Source organism: Balaenoptera physalus (assembly GCF_965194825.1).
Source record: "Balaenoptera physalus genome assembly, chromosome: 3".
NCBI lineage: Eukaryota > Metazoa > Chordata > Mammalia > Artiodactyla > Balaenopteridae > Balaenoptera > Balaenoptera physalus.
Genome location: NC_138890.1, coordinates 143,720,470 through 143,736,682, shown reverse-complemented (window position 1 = coordinate 143,736,682; position 16,213 = coordinate 143,720,470).

Here is a 16,213-nt window from a genome sequence, read left to right as displayed (position 1 = left end):
AGTGTTGACAAGGATGTGGAGAAAAAGGAAGCCTTGTGCACTATCGGTGGGAAAACAGTAGGAAGTTTCCTCAAAAAATTAAAAATAGAACTATCATATGATCCAATTCCACTTCTGGGTATTTACCCAAAGAAAATGAAGACTAACTTGAAAAGACATGTGCACCCTCACGTTCACTGCAGCATTATTTACAATAGCCAAGATATGGAAACAACCTAAGTGTCCATCGATGGACAAATGGATAAAGAAGATGTGGTATATGTATACAATGGAATATTATTCAACCATAGAAAAGAAGGAAATCTTGCCATTTGTGACATGAATGGATCTTGAGGGTATTATGCTAAGTGATATAAGTCAGACAGAGAAAGTCAAATACCATATGATCTCACTTATATGTGAAATCTTAAAAAACAAAAACAAAACAAAACAAAAACTGAACTCACATACAGAGATAGGTGGTTGCCAGAGGCAGGGGTGGGGAGCAGATAAAATAGGTGAAGGGCATCAAAGGGTACAAATTTCCAGTTATAAAATAAATAAGGGATGTAATATACAGGGATGTAATATACAGCATGGTGACTATAGTTAATAATACTGTATTGCATATTTGATTGTCACTAAGAGAGTAGATTTTAAAAGTTCTCATTACAAGAAAAAAAATTTTTGTAACCATGTGTGGTGACAGATGTTAACCACGCTTATTGCAGTGATTATTTTTCAATATATACACATAGCGAATCAGGCTGTACACCTGAAACTAATATAATTTTCTGTCAATTATACCTCAATTTTAAAAGTTAATAAGTATTAAAAACTGGAAATCACTATGTTTTAACCTGTAATTTATATAATAATATTGTACATCAACTATACCTCAAGTTAAAAAAAAGAAAAAAATTAATAAATAAATTTTAATTTTAAATTAAGAAAAAAAAGAATTTCCCACAGAACTAACTGGCTGGCTCATCTGTATGTTTACATTATTTGCCATTTATAGCTCAGTACCTAAAGGTATAGTGGAATCCCCTACAGAAATCCTAATGCGTCAAAGACAGTGCTCATCAAATATTCCTTAACTCCCCTATATTTCATAGCCCTCATTATAGGTACCTTTGATGTCACATAACTAATTCCAGCCAAAAGGACTCTGGGTGGAAAATGCATGTGACTTCCAGGCCAAGGCAGCTGAGAAAGCCAGTGCACCGCTGCCATCTCTGTTTTACCACCACCAACAACAACAGAGGCTGCATGTTCCAGATTCCACAGCTGCAGGATGGAATGGGAAGTAAGCAAGAAACAAGCATTTATTTGTCAAGCTCCTGAGATTTCAAGGTTTTATTTGTTGTGGCAGCTAGGATTTATTATCCTAATGCATCTTGGAACTCTCATTCTGCAGAAGCCTTTGTGACTTCAATGCTACTTGAAGCTTGAATGTAGACTTCAACCTACCTGCCAAGTTACGAGAGACCATGAGCAACTAAACATGGAGATAACAAGGTAGATCAAGCATTAGTGTCGCCATAGGAACCATTTACACTCCTTCTATGTTCCTTGGCCTGAGCTACGTGACGTGGAAAGACAAGAAGGAAAAAGACACAGTCTAGCTTCTCATAATACTCGTAGTGTTGTTCCCAGTAAGGTTTTAGACTCCTGCCTCTCCTAACCAGGATGTTACTAATGAACTGGGGTTCTATTGCTTTAAAAATTACATAATTATGCCACACTGAGATTTTATACATACCTAGAATGATGGTCATATGAACCAAGAGGATAAGAAATGAGGATTTAATTGATCCTGTGGGCTTCTACCCCAATTAGAGCAATAAAATTCATAGTTTGATTTACAGCAACTTTCCCCACCATATCCCTGCCAAAGTGCTTAGGGTCTGAAAGAGTCATTACAAATAATCAAAGAAAATAATGCTAACTAAATCCATAGGCTAGCACTAAGGTGATAGTTAGATTAATGGACATCTTAGCTAATGGTGCATTTTCTTATTCCAAAAGACCAAGGAACCTTCGGTGGTCACTCACCTTCTTTTTATTAATGGAAAAACAGAGGGACATGAAAGCTATCTGGATGGGAAACAGGCTAGACTGAAACCCACGGGGACCACTGAGTTTATTCGTAGACCTGTGCTCCCTCTCACTCCCCATGCTCTTCCCCTTCGTCTTTTTCCATGCCATTCTCAGATGTCACTTTCCAGTTCTCAGAAGCTTAAAAGTTACTTTTGTTTTTCTGTTTTTGCCTCTTTTGCCTCCACCCGATGCCTGTGAGTTACTGGGAAAGCAGGCGCACCGCCTGGCTCTCTTGTGACCTTCCTCCACTGGCTTCTTCCCGTGTCTGCTTTTGAAAGGAAAAGAGAGAAAAAGAGTGATTTACTTAATGGATCTTCCCCCTCTCTAAGACCCAGTGGAATCTTAATTATTAAAGCCTGATGTAGCAACCTGTCAAGAGTATGAACTAATCAGTTTATCCTCTTGAGAGAGTCGAGAGACCAACTCTCTCTACTAGAACCTCCCTTTAAGCAGAATAACTTCTTTTAAATTGTCAGTTGGTTCTTCCAGCTACGGTAACAAGCACTTCAGTTGCTTCCTCTGAACGTCACAGGCCAGAAAAAAAAAAACCTGGTTAAAGAACATTAAGGAAAAAAAAAAGGAATAAGAATATTGAGCACTTGCTACACTATGGGTCAAACACTGTTTTATTTGTATTATACAAGAAATTCATCTAACTCACAAAAATTGATGAATTATAAACATAGGCGTGACATCAGTCCAAATATGGCACTTAATAAAAGTTGTCGGTATGTGACATTAACACTAAAACATTACCTTTTTTTTTTTCTTGATTTAACTATTTATTCTTTTTTTTTTAAAACATCTTTATTGGAGTATAATTGCTGTACAATGGTGTGTTAGTTTCTGCTTTATAACAAAGTGAATCAGTTATACATATACATATGTTTCCATATCTCTTCCCTCTTGCAGTCTTCCTCTGAGAAGATTCAGTTCTTTGATCTTCTCTGTGAAGTCTCATGATACCAAGAATCTTACGTTGACTGTAAAGGTGTTTCTCCATTTGCTGTATTCTAAACATGCCAGAAGGAATCAACATACACCATAACATAAAGGAAGCTTATTTTGCTTGGTGTTTTCTCCACACAATCAGAAAATAACTTCTATTCCTCCATGGTTCTAAAGTGAATTACATTGAGGTGGATTGGAAAGAATGTGGAACTGAGAATTGGAAAACCTGCAGGCCGAATCTGGCTTTGTACCTTCGCCAGCTGTGTCACTTGAAGTCACTGAACCTCTCTATGACACACTTCCTCATCTACTATAAAATGAGGAGCACATTTCCACATTGTCTGTTTTGACCAAAAGAGCTAATACAGGATACATGCTATTTAGGATACATCCATTTAAGAAAATTTTCCATTTCTCTTACATCTCCACGTTTCCATGATCCAACAATCAATGATCAGTCACCTCCTATATGTCAAACTCTGCCAGGCACTAGGGATACAATCTGAAAAATATTACCTTTGTCTTCTACAAGACCGTAATTGGGTGGAGGAACAGTCATGCACACAAGTAACTCTAATGCAATGTTATCATTGCTGCAATAGGGGGACAGTCCAAGTGCTGCAGGAGAACAAACAGGGAAGTTAGAGTGGCCAGGAAAGACTTCAGAAAGGGTATGACATTTGATTAGTGGCTTGATAGATGAATATTTCATATTTTTGCCTAATAAATTCTTTTTCCTCCCACCTACCACTAATTTAATGGATATTTGGTCTTCTTTCAGGATACATTGAAAACCAGTGCTTCAGCTAACCTAACGATGGCACTAAATAAAATTTCCTTCTGACTATACAGCAGCAACCCAGTTGCCAAGTAAAAAACCACATTTCATCTCTCTGTTGCTATGCGAATGGATCCAAAAAATTAAACATAATGGAATATAGATGTGGCCTGAAAATATGCAGTCAGTTGAAGCCATCTGAAAAGCCCATGGTTCCCCCTCTTCCATAAGGAAACTATTTTTAGAAGTCTCTGAATGCCCTGTGACTTTATGGCTTCTTCTAGTTTAGACATCCAAACTCCTATATAAGGAATTCTAGCCAAAGAATTAAGCTTCAATTTCTTTTTAGGGGTATTCTCAACGTATAAGGACATAGGCTGACACACATGTGGCATGGTGGCTCAGGCATTTCTATTGGGACATCCGTAGCAGCACACTCCAACCAGCCTCTGTCACACACCCATAGCAATGCATTCAAACCAAGCCAAGTTGGTGTGGCAATATGCCAAAGTGAATACAGTAAAACCTTAAAGACATGTGCACATGGGACCCTCTAAGGGGAGCTTAGATAAAACTTAAATTACCCTTTTTGTATTAAAAATAAGCCCTCCATTGGGGCAACATACAGGATGTTACCTGGCGATTCTCTCATGTACAATTTACATTTTTAAAAATTACCAATTTTAAGTATACAATTCAATATGCTTTGACAAATGGATTCAGTTGTGTGACCACCACCACAATCATGACAAAGAATATTTCCATTTCCACAACAAATTCTCTCAAACATTTTTGTAGAGTCTCCTCGCCTCAGTCCCTGGTCCTTGGCAACTACTGATCTGCTTTCTATCACTATGGTTTTACCTTTTCTAGAACTTCATATAATTGAAATTATACAGTATGAAGACTTCTGCACCTGGCTCTTTCACGTTTTAGATTTATCCATAATGTTGTATGTACCCATAGTTTATTCATTTTTATTGCTGAGTACCAGTTCATTATATTTATACACCACAGTTTATCAATTCACAATTTATTTATGAAACAACATTTGGGTTGTTTCCAGTTTGGGGCTACTATGAACATCTGCATGCAAGTCTTTGTGAGGACATGTTTTCATTTCTCTTTGTTTAGTACCCAGAAGTGGAACTGCCGAGACATACACTAAACGTGTGTTCAAATTTTTAAGAAAGTAGCAAACTGTTTTCCAAAGTAGCTGTATATTTTTGCATTCCCACCAGCAATGCTCCAGTTGTTCTGCACCCGTACCAACAACTGGCTTGTCAATCTTTTTAATTTTAGCTATTCTAGTAGGTATGTAGTGGTATTTAATTTGCATTTTCTTAAGACTGATGGTAAGTATGTGACCAGCATTTAATGTGCTAATAAGAAAGAATGCTGCAATTAAACAATGGCACAATGCTTTCTTATCACATAGAAATTGCATTTTATAGCCTCCCTAAAAAGCTCTCTTAGACTTATTTAAGCATAGTCTTTTTATTATAAATCCCTCACATATAAACAAAAAAGGAGTATATAAGCAAAATTAATTGGTGGAGAAAACCCTAATACTTCTTCAAATTTAGAGTCCAGCTCTTCTAAATCACCTTTTGACTCAGTTGTTGATGTTAGTGTTTTCCATATTACATTGATTTTATTTATTTATTTTTTTAAAAAAATTTTATTTATTTATTTATTTATTTATGGCTGTGTTGGGTCTTCGTTTCTGTGCGAGGGCTTTCTCTAGTTGTGGCAAGCGGGGGGCCACTCTTCATCGTGGTGCGCGGGCCCCTCATTATCGCGGCCTTTCTTGTTGCGGAGCACAGGCTCCAGACGCGCAGGCTCAGTAATTGTGGCTCACGGGCCCAGCTGCTCCGCGGCATGTGGGATCTTCCCAGACCAGGGCTCGAACCCGTGTCCCCTGCATTGGCAGGCAGACTCTCAACCACTGCGCCACCAGGGAAGCCCTGACTTTATTTTTAATATTTATTTATTTATTTGGTTGCGTCAGGTCTTAGTTGCAGCAGGCGGGCTCCTTAGTTGTGGCATTCGAACTCTTAGTTGTGGCATGCATGTGGGATCTAGTTCCCTGACCAGGGATCGAACTCGGGCCCCCTGCATTGGGAGCACGGAGTCTTAACCACTGTGCCACCAGGGAAGTCCCTACATTGACTTTTGTGTCAACCGTGGTACTGGAAAGGCAGTCTTTTATTTTGGAAGTCTGCACCATTGTTGCTTCTGAGCTTTTTCTCCAAGCCACCAACAACATTCTGTAAATTTTGATGCTGACACTTACTTGATCTTATTAGACTGGATTGAATTCCTTATCAGAAAAGATTAATATTCCTTCTTCAAATGGTTTATAGATTAAAATGGTGAAATGTTTCAGTTGTCCAATCATGCTACCAGCAATGACAACCAAGATTGCACATGCCCAGGCAATGACAAATGAATTAGTTGTAAAATATAATCAATGGTAAGATAACACCCCAGTTTCAGAGATGTAAGAATATGTAAAAAGGTGCATCTTGGAAACATGAAATAGTTTCAAATAAGCATACTTTCTCAAAGTTGTCTTCTTTATCTTAGATTTGTGTATTTCGATACAGAAAACACACCAATAAAAGCTGAACATCCATCATTCTTAAACTGCATCATGCAATTTAGCAACTAATTAATCATAGTCTTAAAATACACTCAAAGGTTTGTTAAGTTAGTTTTCTCTCCCCAAGTAGACCAGAAGTCCCTCTCCTTCAGGAACTTTACCTTTGATTCCTCTCATATTGATTATAGCATTGTTTCTCAAATTTTATGTAATGATCCATTAGAGAGTCATGAAGTGATCTTAGTGGGTCATGACCAGCACTTTTTAAACAAAATAGCATAGAATAAAAAACATAAAAGTGAAATACATAGTAAAGGTAAGGGCCACTTCATAAACTTTTCAAACATTTCAAAAATGGTTTTTTGGTCAATTATATATTTGAGTGCTGGTTGTGATATCTAATGTATTTCTTAAAGCATGCTGTAATCAAAAATGTTTGAAAAATATTACTATAATAGCATGAGAAGCATTCAATAATATTGAATGATTGATTTTTGCAGTCAGAAGCCAATTTTAAACTTTTTTAAGTGGCCCAAACGTTTGATCCAATTCTTTAAAAGTTATTATCAGGTTGGTATATTTTTACCTTCTTTCAGTGAGGGCAATATTAGAAAAAACCTTGCACTCTCTCAGTTTATATGATTACAATATAAATATATCTGTTTCTAAGGGAAAGAGTTTCAATTTCTGACTCACAAATGAGATAATCAGAGTTCAGTGATCTGGAATGGACCCAGACTTTTAAGTCCTGGGTGGTTAATTATTTAGCACCCTTTCAAAACTAAGATCCTTTAAACAATTATTCAACATTTGTTTGAAAGAAAGCTCTCTCCTCAATTCACCAGTTAGTAAGTCTGGCCCCAAATCTGCAAACTCAAACCAATGACACAAAAAACTTGATCCATCTCCCTTGAAAGCAGTTCCAGGACTATTTATTTGCCAGTTTTTCAAACATACTATTTGGTGGGCCCTCACCTCCCATGCACGTGACTTATCAAAATAGCTATCCTCTCCCTACCTCCTTCTTCCAACTAAATCTGATAGTCTTCCAGGAAGAATTCTGGTACATATGTTCAGATCTATGTTCAGATCTTCCATCTATGTTACTTTTCCAATAATGTCCTGATCAATTGGATTGCTCCAGAGCTGTCTGGCTAACTTACCTCTCACTCCCCTTAATCTAGCTCTGGCTGTAATAGGAAAGCCTCTGTCCTGGAGCCAGGAGATGTGAGTGCCTATCCTGGCCATATTGCACAACAAGTGACCTTTGGCATATTATTTAGACACACTGGGCCCCAATTTCTTTATCTACAGACAAAATGAGCTCTCTGACTTTATGTGGTCTGATGCTCTTTCTATCTCTATAATTCCATATCTTTGATGAATAGTTTTCATATCTGCTCCAATAGATAAGGGTTATAAGAAATGGAGGTATGAAAAAAAAAAAAAAAGAAATGGAGATATGGACTCAAGACCATGTCCTCCTTTTAGCCATAAAAAACTCTACTATAATAATTTTTGTTTGTTAATCCTGTGTAAGATTTCATTTGAATAAATGATTCCTTGAACACAATAAATAAATATAGGAAAACTATTCAAGTATTTTCTGAGTAGCCCCTATGTGCCTGGTGGATACTTGAGAGCGTGTTTATGTTATTTCATTTGCAAACTTGAAAGCAGTACACAATGTAATATGATTACTTACATTTAATGGAGACAATTTTGTAAAAAATAATTTATTTTATCATTAAAATATGTCTATCAGACCTAGTATTGTTATGATCCATAAGAAGAATATAGTTGAAAACATTTGTATATTCAACTGGGAAATAAAAGCATTTTATAAAGAGAACTGAGTTTCTGTAAACTATACCTCACTAAATCAAGTTAACAACATTATTACAGCATTTCCTTTCAAATAAGGAAGTGCTGAAAATCGTGAGAACAGAGCAAAATAAATAAGAATATACCAGATTATTTTGACTTTTAGTACCAGCTATCTCTTTCACAACTCCTTGAGGGCAGGAGAGGTATACCTATTTATACATCTGTTTCTCTCAACAGCACCTACAATGGGACTTTATTACACATCAGCTTAATGAACGAAATGTGCCAGGCACTCAGCTCTGGGAGGTAACACCCCACGGCTCCCACCAGTATAAAGCAGAGTGACCACATGACTCTGGTTTACCCGGGACGGTCCCACTTTAAGCCTCTTGTAGGGTTATAGTACCCTTTTTCACTCTCAGAGGGTCGTGTTTTACAAGGTAAATCATATGCTTGCCCTAATTATAAGCCTCACTCACATTCATTCTGCCTTTCAGCTGCTGTTTTTTTTTTTTTTTTTTGGCTGCGTTGGGTCTTCGTTGCTGCGCGCGGGCTTTCTCTAGTTGCGGCGAGCGGGGGCTACCCTTCATTGCGGTGCGCGGGCTTCTCACTGCGGTGGCTTCTCTTGTCGCGGAGCACGGGCTCTAGGAACGCGGGCTTCAGTAGTTGTGGCACGTGGTCTCAGTAGTTGTGGCTCACGGGCTCTAGAGCTCAGGCTCAGTAGTTGTGGCACACAGGCTTGGTTGCTCCGTGGCATGTGGGATCTTCCTGGACCAGGGCTCGAACCCGTGTCCCCTGCATTGGCAGGCGGATTCTTAACCACTGTGCCAACAAGGAAGTCCCGAACATTATCTTCTTACTTACCTTACTGAACAGAGTAAATGGATTGAAATAATTTCTTGACCACTCAGAACCATCACTATAAGCCAGCAGGAGAGCTATGTAGCATTATATAGATCCCTGAAAGAGTTTTTAAGGTATCTAAACTTTTCCTCCCATATATATTCAATTATCTCAGACATAAACACTTGGCATGAATACTGAAAGGAAGTAAAATAGGTAATGACCATCTTCCTTGTGCCTCAAACTTTTTGTACTTGTGACCAAGTGCCTATACCTTACTGTGCATATTCTGTGTATTATGGATGAAGACCTGAAGGTAACTCCTCCTCCGACCTCCAATAGCAGGCTTACATTCAGTGACAGACATTTTTCTCATGGCTTAGAGCCTTTTTTTTAAAAACATCTTTATTGGAGTATAATTGCTTTACATTGTTGTTAGTTTCTGCTGTATAACCAAGTGAATCAGCTATACATATACATATATCCCCATGCCCCTCCCTCTTGCATCTCCCTCCTATCCTCCCTATCCCACCCCTCTAGGTGGTCATAAAGCACCGAGCTGATCTCCCTGTGCTATGCAGCTGCTTCCCACTAGCTAACTATTTTACATTTGGTAGTGTATATATGTCCATGCCACTCTCTCACTTCGTCCCAGGTTACCCTTCCCAATCCCCACGTCCGCAAGTCCATTCCCTACGTCTGCGTCTTTATTCCTGTCCTGCCCCAAGGTTCTTCAGAACCCTTTTTTTTTTTTTTTTAGATTCCATATATATGTGTTAGCATATGGTATTTGTTTTTCTCTTTCTGACTTACTTCACTCTGTATGACAGGCTCTAGGTCCATCCACCTCACTACAAATAACTCAACTTCGTTTCTTTTTATGGCTGAGTAATATTCCGTATATATGTGCCACATCTTTATCCATTCATCTGTCGGTGAACACTTAGGTTGCTTTCATGTCCTGGCAATTGTAAATAGGGCTGCAATGAACATTGTGGCACATGACTCTTTTTGAATTATGGTTTTCTCAGGGTATATGCCCAGTAGTGGGATTGCTGGGTCGTATGGTAGTTCTATTTTTAGTTTTTTAAGGAACCTCCATACTGTTCTCCACAGTGGCTGTATCAATTTACATTCCCTCCAACAGTGCAAAAGGGTTTCCTTTTCTCCACACCCTCTCCAGCATTTATTGTTTGTAGATTTTTTGATGATGGCCATTCTGACTGGTGTGAGGTGATACCTCATTGTAGTTTTGATTTGCATTTCTCTAATGATTAGTGACGTTGAGCATCCTTTCATGTGTTTGTTGGCAATCTGTGAAACACAAAAGACACTGCATAGCCAAAGCAATCTTGAGAAAGAAAAATGGAGCTGGAGGAATCAGACTCCCTGACTTCAGACTATACTACAAAGCTACAGTAATCAAGACAGTATGGTACTGGCACAAAAACAGAAATATAGATCAATGGAACAGGATAGAAAGCCCTGAGATAAACCCACGCACATATGGTCACCTTATCTTTGATAAAGGAGGCAAGAATATACAATGGAGAAGAGACAGCCTCTTCAATAAGTGGTGCTGGGAAAACTGGACAGCTACATGTAAAAGAATGAATTTAGAACACTCCCTAGCACCGTACACAAAAATAAACTCATAATGGATTAAAGACCTAAATGTAAGGCCAGACACTGTAAAACTTTTAGAGGAAAACCTAGGCAGAACACTCTATGACATAAATCACAGCAACATCCTATTTGACACACCTCCTAGAGAAATGGAAATAAAAACAAAAATAAACAAATGGGACCTAATGAAACTTAAAAGCTTTTGCACAGCAAAGGAGACCATAAACAAGATGAAAAGGCTACCCTCAGGATGGGAGAAAATATTTGCAAATGAAGCAACTGACAAAGGATTAATCTCCAAAATATACAAGCAGCTCATGCAGCTTAGAGCTTTTTTGTTTTATGAATCATTACCCCAAGATGGCCAGAAGCCTGAAATACAGTGAATGTGTAGGAGGGACCCACTTGGGTAACAATTACATTGCATTAATTACACAAGTAATTCTGGTCTTCTGGTGGGAAAATTGCAAGAGTCAATGACGTACAAGTGAGTATTAGAGCTAGTATCTCCACCCCTACCCTAATCATAAGACATAAAAATCTAAGTAGCTTTTGTATTACATTGCAAATTTGCTTGGATTTAGAGAGCCATGGGCTTAGAACATTTCCTAAAAATTTGCTTGGCCCCCAAAATGCCTAGCTAGATCGTCGAATGTACTCCATGACCCTCATATAATAAAGGCTCACAATTCCCTGGTTATAACCTTACACAAAAGCTCCTAGGGCCTTTCCAAAATACCCATCATATCCAGAATAAGACATGCTTCAGATTTAGGCCAAAGTAAGCACCCATATCTAATATGCTATCAGCTGCTACAGCCATAAGGTTTATTTGCCCTATTTGATAATTTTCTGATTGTTGAAATTTTGGTAAGTATTTTAATGCATGTATTATCTTCCTACTTGAAGCTCCTGTTCTTTCTCAAAGAAAAGTAAAAACCAAAATTATTTCTGCACCTACATTGCTGTTACGGCATCTTCAGATCTGCAAATAAATTCTCATTTGTACATTCTGTTGGTGGTTTCTCTCTGTCTTTCTTTCTCTCTTAATTATTGGAAACTTGAAGTGAAAATGAATCAGCAACCATGACTGCTGCACTTAAGGAAATGTATGATCTGGTTTATAATTTATGTATTAGCTCCCAAAGGAACTTAAGTACTTAGCTCCCAATTTATGATGAAAGGATGAGTAACAGCATCTCTTAATTTACATCTGATTCAACTTGCTCATTTTATCTAAATCTAACGTCTAGATTTAGTTCTCATTCTACACTCATTTCACCAGCAGTTTAATCTCTAAATGTGGAGCTGCAATAAAATATTTATTTTACCCAATACCTTCTTTCTAGTTTTGAGATAAACCATAGCATCGTGTCTTTGATATTCTCAGAACACACAACTGCTCTACCTGATGGTGAATAGCATTAGACAAAGGAATTATTTTTCAGGAAACTATGAGGGAAAGAAGGAAGGGGAGGAGAGGGAACTCACATAGAGAAGCATTTTTTTTAATCTGATGAATTAATAATCAACTAAATATTGTTAAACTTTTCTAAGGGTCATTATATTCATTTCTTTCTTATCCCCACATCAAATCTAAACTTCCCGGTCTGCCATATAGCCACTGAGCATGCCAGCTTCCTGCTTTCATAGAAGCTATTGATAGCACACCATCACCTGAGGTGTTCCTGAACACCGACTTTTCACTACTCAGCAGCATGATGGAGAAATCAAGGATGGTCCATGGAAATAGCTAAAGGTCTTGTTTTAGGGCAAACTTGCTTATTCTGCAATATGTGCTTCTAAGTTTATTGGGGATAGGATGTCCTTTCTTTTATGAAATGATGTCGATAATGTTTGAAAAAATAAAAGATGGGCAACAACCCCCCCCCCAAAAAAATTCCCTGTCTGGCTTTCCAGATTTGGCATTATCCTTCCCATCTAATCATATCTTCCACTTCCCCCCAACACAAAGTGTCTGCCCCCTCAAGTCCTACACAAGCTCTGCTCACTCCCACATCTTAAACCGTGTGACTTGACCATTTAGAATGTGTGTGCGTGATTGGAAAGAACATTATGTAGGAACTGGTGAGCCTGGATTTTATTCCTTTCTTGCTAATAAACTGGGTGACCTTAGCTATGTTACTTAACCCCTCTGAGCCTCAGTTTCTTCATTTATAAAGTGAGAGTGTTAGCTTGATATGGTCAGATTATATCACTACTTAGATCATTCTCTAGTCCTACCTTACTGAAATATCCTTTTAATTCCATAGTTCTTATCATCACTTGATATAATATGTATTTTACTTATTTATTTTTTCTTACACACCTCTATTAGAATGAAAGCTCTGTGTGGGAAAAGTTTCTTCCCATTTTGCCCACTGCTGTATTCCCAGCATTTAGAGGAGTTCAATGCATTGTAGCCACTAAATAAATCTTTGTTGATTGAGTTAAGGCATTAAAGATTCATACATATTATTCTTCCTTAAATATGCTCTGCAAGTCAGAGTTCCTCCCTCAAATTCTGCTGACTACTCCAAACCCAAATCTCCCTTCCATGCACTTCTAATGCAATTACAGTTAGGGCTATACAGTTTGGCATTTAAGAATTCTCTGAATATTCCAGATATATCAGCACCAACTTTTAAAATAGAGAATATACATTCTTAGGGCCAAGTGCTATGCCTCGTCTGTCATATATTTGCTAGGTATCTGATTGATTAAATTGATGGAAAGTGTCAGCCTTGCATCAGGAAACTAACTCAAGCTTTAGCCATCTGCACCTCATGGGGGCTCATGGGGGTGATAAAACCACCCAAGATACATCTCTGCAAGCAGAAAAGGAGAAGTCAACATTTCCTTTGCCAGCCAGTGTCCATGAAAGCATGCAATAGTATCTGCTGGTAACAGAGAGACTATACAGGGCAGAGGGAGTTTTTTGGGGGAGGATCAGAATAAAAATAACTGGAAGGATCTTTCAAAACGAAGAAAGAAATGGTAGAGGACTTGAATTCAATTTTAGAGATAGAATAGAATTAGAATTTATAGAGATAGAATAGAAAGTAGAATTTAAGAGATAAAAAAGCATCTTAGACATTGTCTCTTACCCTATGTTTGTCTGAGAAAATGAGGATAACAGAAGTGAAGTGACTTGCATAAATGCGCACAGATTATTAGTGAAAGTACCACGAAACACTGCTCATCAAAATCTGATCTGGAAAATTGAATTTTCTCATTAAAGTTTTACAGGAAATGCATTTGATTTGTAGCTATGACCAAAATGCCTTCTAGAATATACCTGCAAGGATATACAATATATTGGGACAGTTTACTTCTAAGTATAGCTTAGTTTAAGTAATTGAGTCTGCCTTGGATATTTTAGGGACATGTTACTGAGCATCAACTATAACTGTAGCATATGAACAATGTGAAAATTATAGGAGCAAGAACTTGCTAGGCTCTGACAATGGATTTGGGATATTGGTTTTTATAATAAATTGTTTTCTCTGGATTTGCTTCTTTCTCCTAAAAATCAAATGCTAAAAAAACCAAAACCATTGAATTAGAAGTCTAAATTAGTTCATTCCCAGTTCTTTAGTTCACTGTATAATCACAGAACAGGATTTTTTAAAAATATGAATTAACTATATTATTGCCCAAACTCTGATTTTGCTTTTATGAAGAGGTGTTGGTGAGTTAGTGAAATAGATCCTTATTGACTATGCTGCTATTTCCATTGCAGAATCATAGAACATTGGATTAGGAAGAGAATTTAAAGAACACCTTGCCCTATCCCCTCACTTACCCATGAGGGAATGGAGGTCCAAAGAGCTTGAGTGACAAGCCCAAAGCTATACAGCCAGTTAGTGTTAGGACCTCTTATAAAATCCCAGTGGTTAACTTCAAGACTGTAACCAAAGAGAGGTATCCTAGCTGCCGGAGGAGGAAACCTCCCGCAGGCTTCCAGTATCTCTCAGTTACTGTAAGTTCAGACCCAGGCACACAACTTCCTTATGATTCCATAGACCTATTGGTGAGAATGTACTCCTTAATTGCTGGACATTGCCCTGTTGGCCCCAGAAAGGTTGCCAAGTGAGGGTTCCTGATGTCCTGCCGAGTCTTCCATCCTTTCTGTTAAGTGATCCACAGCATGGAAGCCACACCTGAAAAAAAGCTCATTCTGTGCCCTAATCAAATTTCTGATGTGATTCCTTACTAGGGAACTCTGATCAATCCTGTCTGGACTTCACTTTAATCTGCTCATTTTTTGAGCATTCATAGCACATAGTACTCACTGTAGAAGACCGAGGGAGCCACAGTTTCTGAATGAATGGATGCCGTTGTTGCTACGCTGGTAAACTCTCTCAGATTTGGCCTGGGAAGCATACATTTTAATGTCTCAGGTTAAAATTTACTTTACTTGTGGAATGCATTCATCAATGACATAATTTTATTTTGCTTGTTTAATTGAGTAACATCACAAATGCGGGAGACAAATACATTAGTTGGGTTGGGGCTCAGAAAAGTGTCTACATCTATTTCAGGGAACTAATAATGACATCTAAAAAAGCAAACACTTACAGCACTTAGGATGCACTAGGCACTCTTCTAAGAGCTTTACACTGTTAGTTCACTTAATCTTCAGAAAAACCCTAAGAGGTAGGTATTAATATTATCCCATTGTACAGATAAGAAACTCAGCACAGATACAGTAACTTGCCCATTGTCACATGGCTAGTAAGTGGCAAGGCTGGGATTGTGAACCCAGAAGTTCATATTTTCACCACTATGCTATACCTAACACAGGAAATTTGAGAAAAGAAATTAAAACAACCTTTTAACCTCCATTTTCTAGGCATTTCAGGTTAAAGTATTTGGGGATCTGAGATAATTATTTGGACAACTGACCTGAGAGCTAAAGATTCAACCATGCAATCACCTGATAATTTTTATCATAATTCAGTTTACATTTTCATAGTTTTTCAAAATAGAGTCAAATGTATGAGAACATTTCTATACTACTTGACCTTGATAAGTAAAATATGTCACTAGCTACCTACTATATGCCAGGCTTTGGAGCAATAACCATGAATTAGTCACAGTTCTTCTCAAGATGCTTACTGTCTTATTGGTGGTGACAATATTTAAACATAGAAAAAATGCAACAATGTGAGCAATGCATGGTACATATCAAATCGGGAGGCTGACAGCAAGTGCAAAAAAAAAGATCCTTCTAGAAATAATTTGACATTCAGCATTCCAAACACTAAAGAATCTAAAAACCTCCTGGAATAACTCAAAGTTAGAAAATTGTGAAAAGTTTCTTGTTTTCTATTATAATTTGTGGTGCTATTACTTTTCAATTCTTCGTATAGTCAAACATTTTCTTAAATATACACTCATTAAAATAATTTGATTAGGATTTAAAAGGATTTCGAATTAGATACCAGCTGAATATTTTCTTTATTACTGAATAACATCTTCTATTAAAGCTTCAGTGT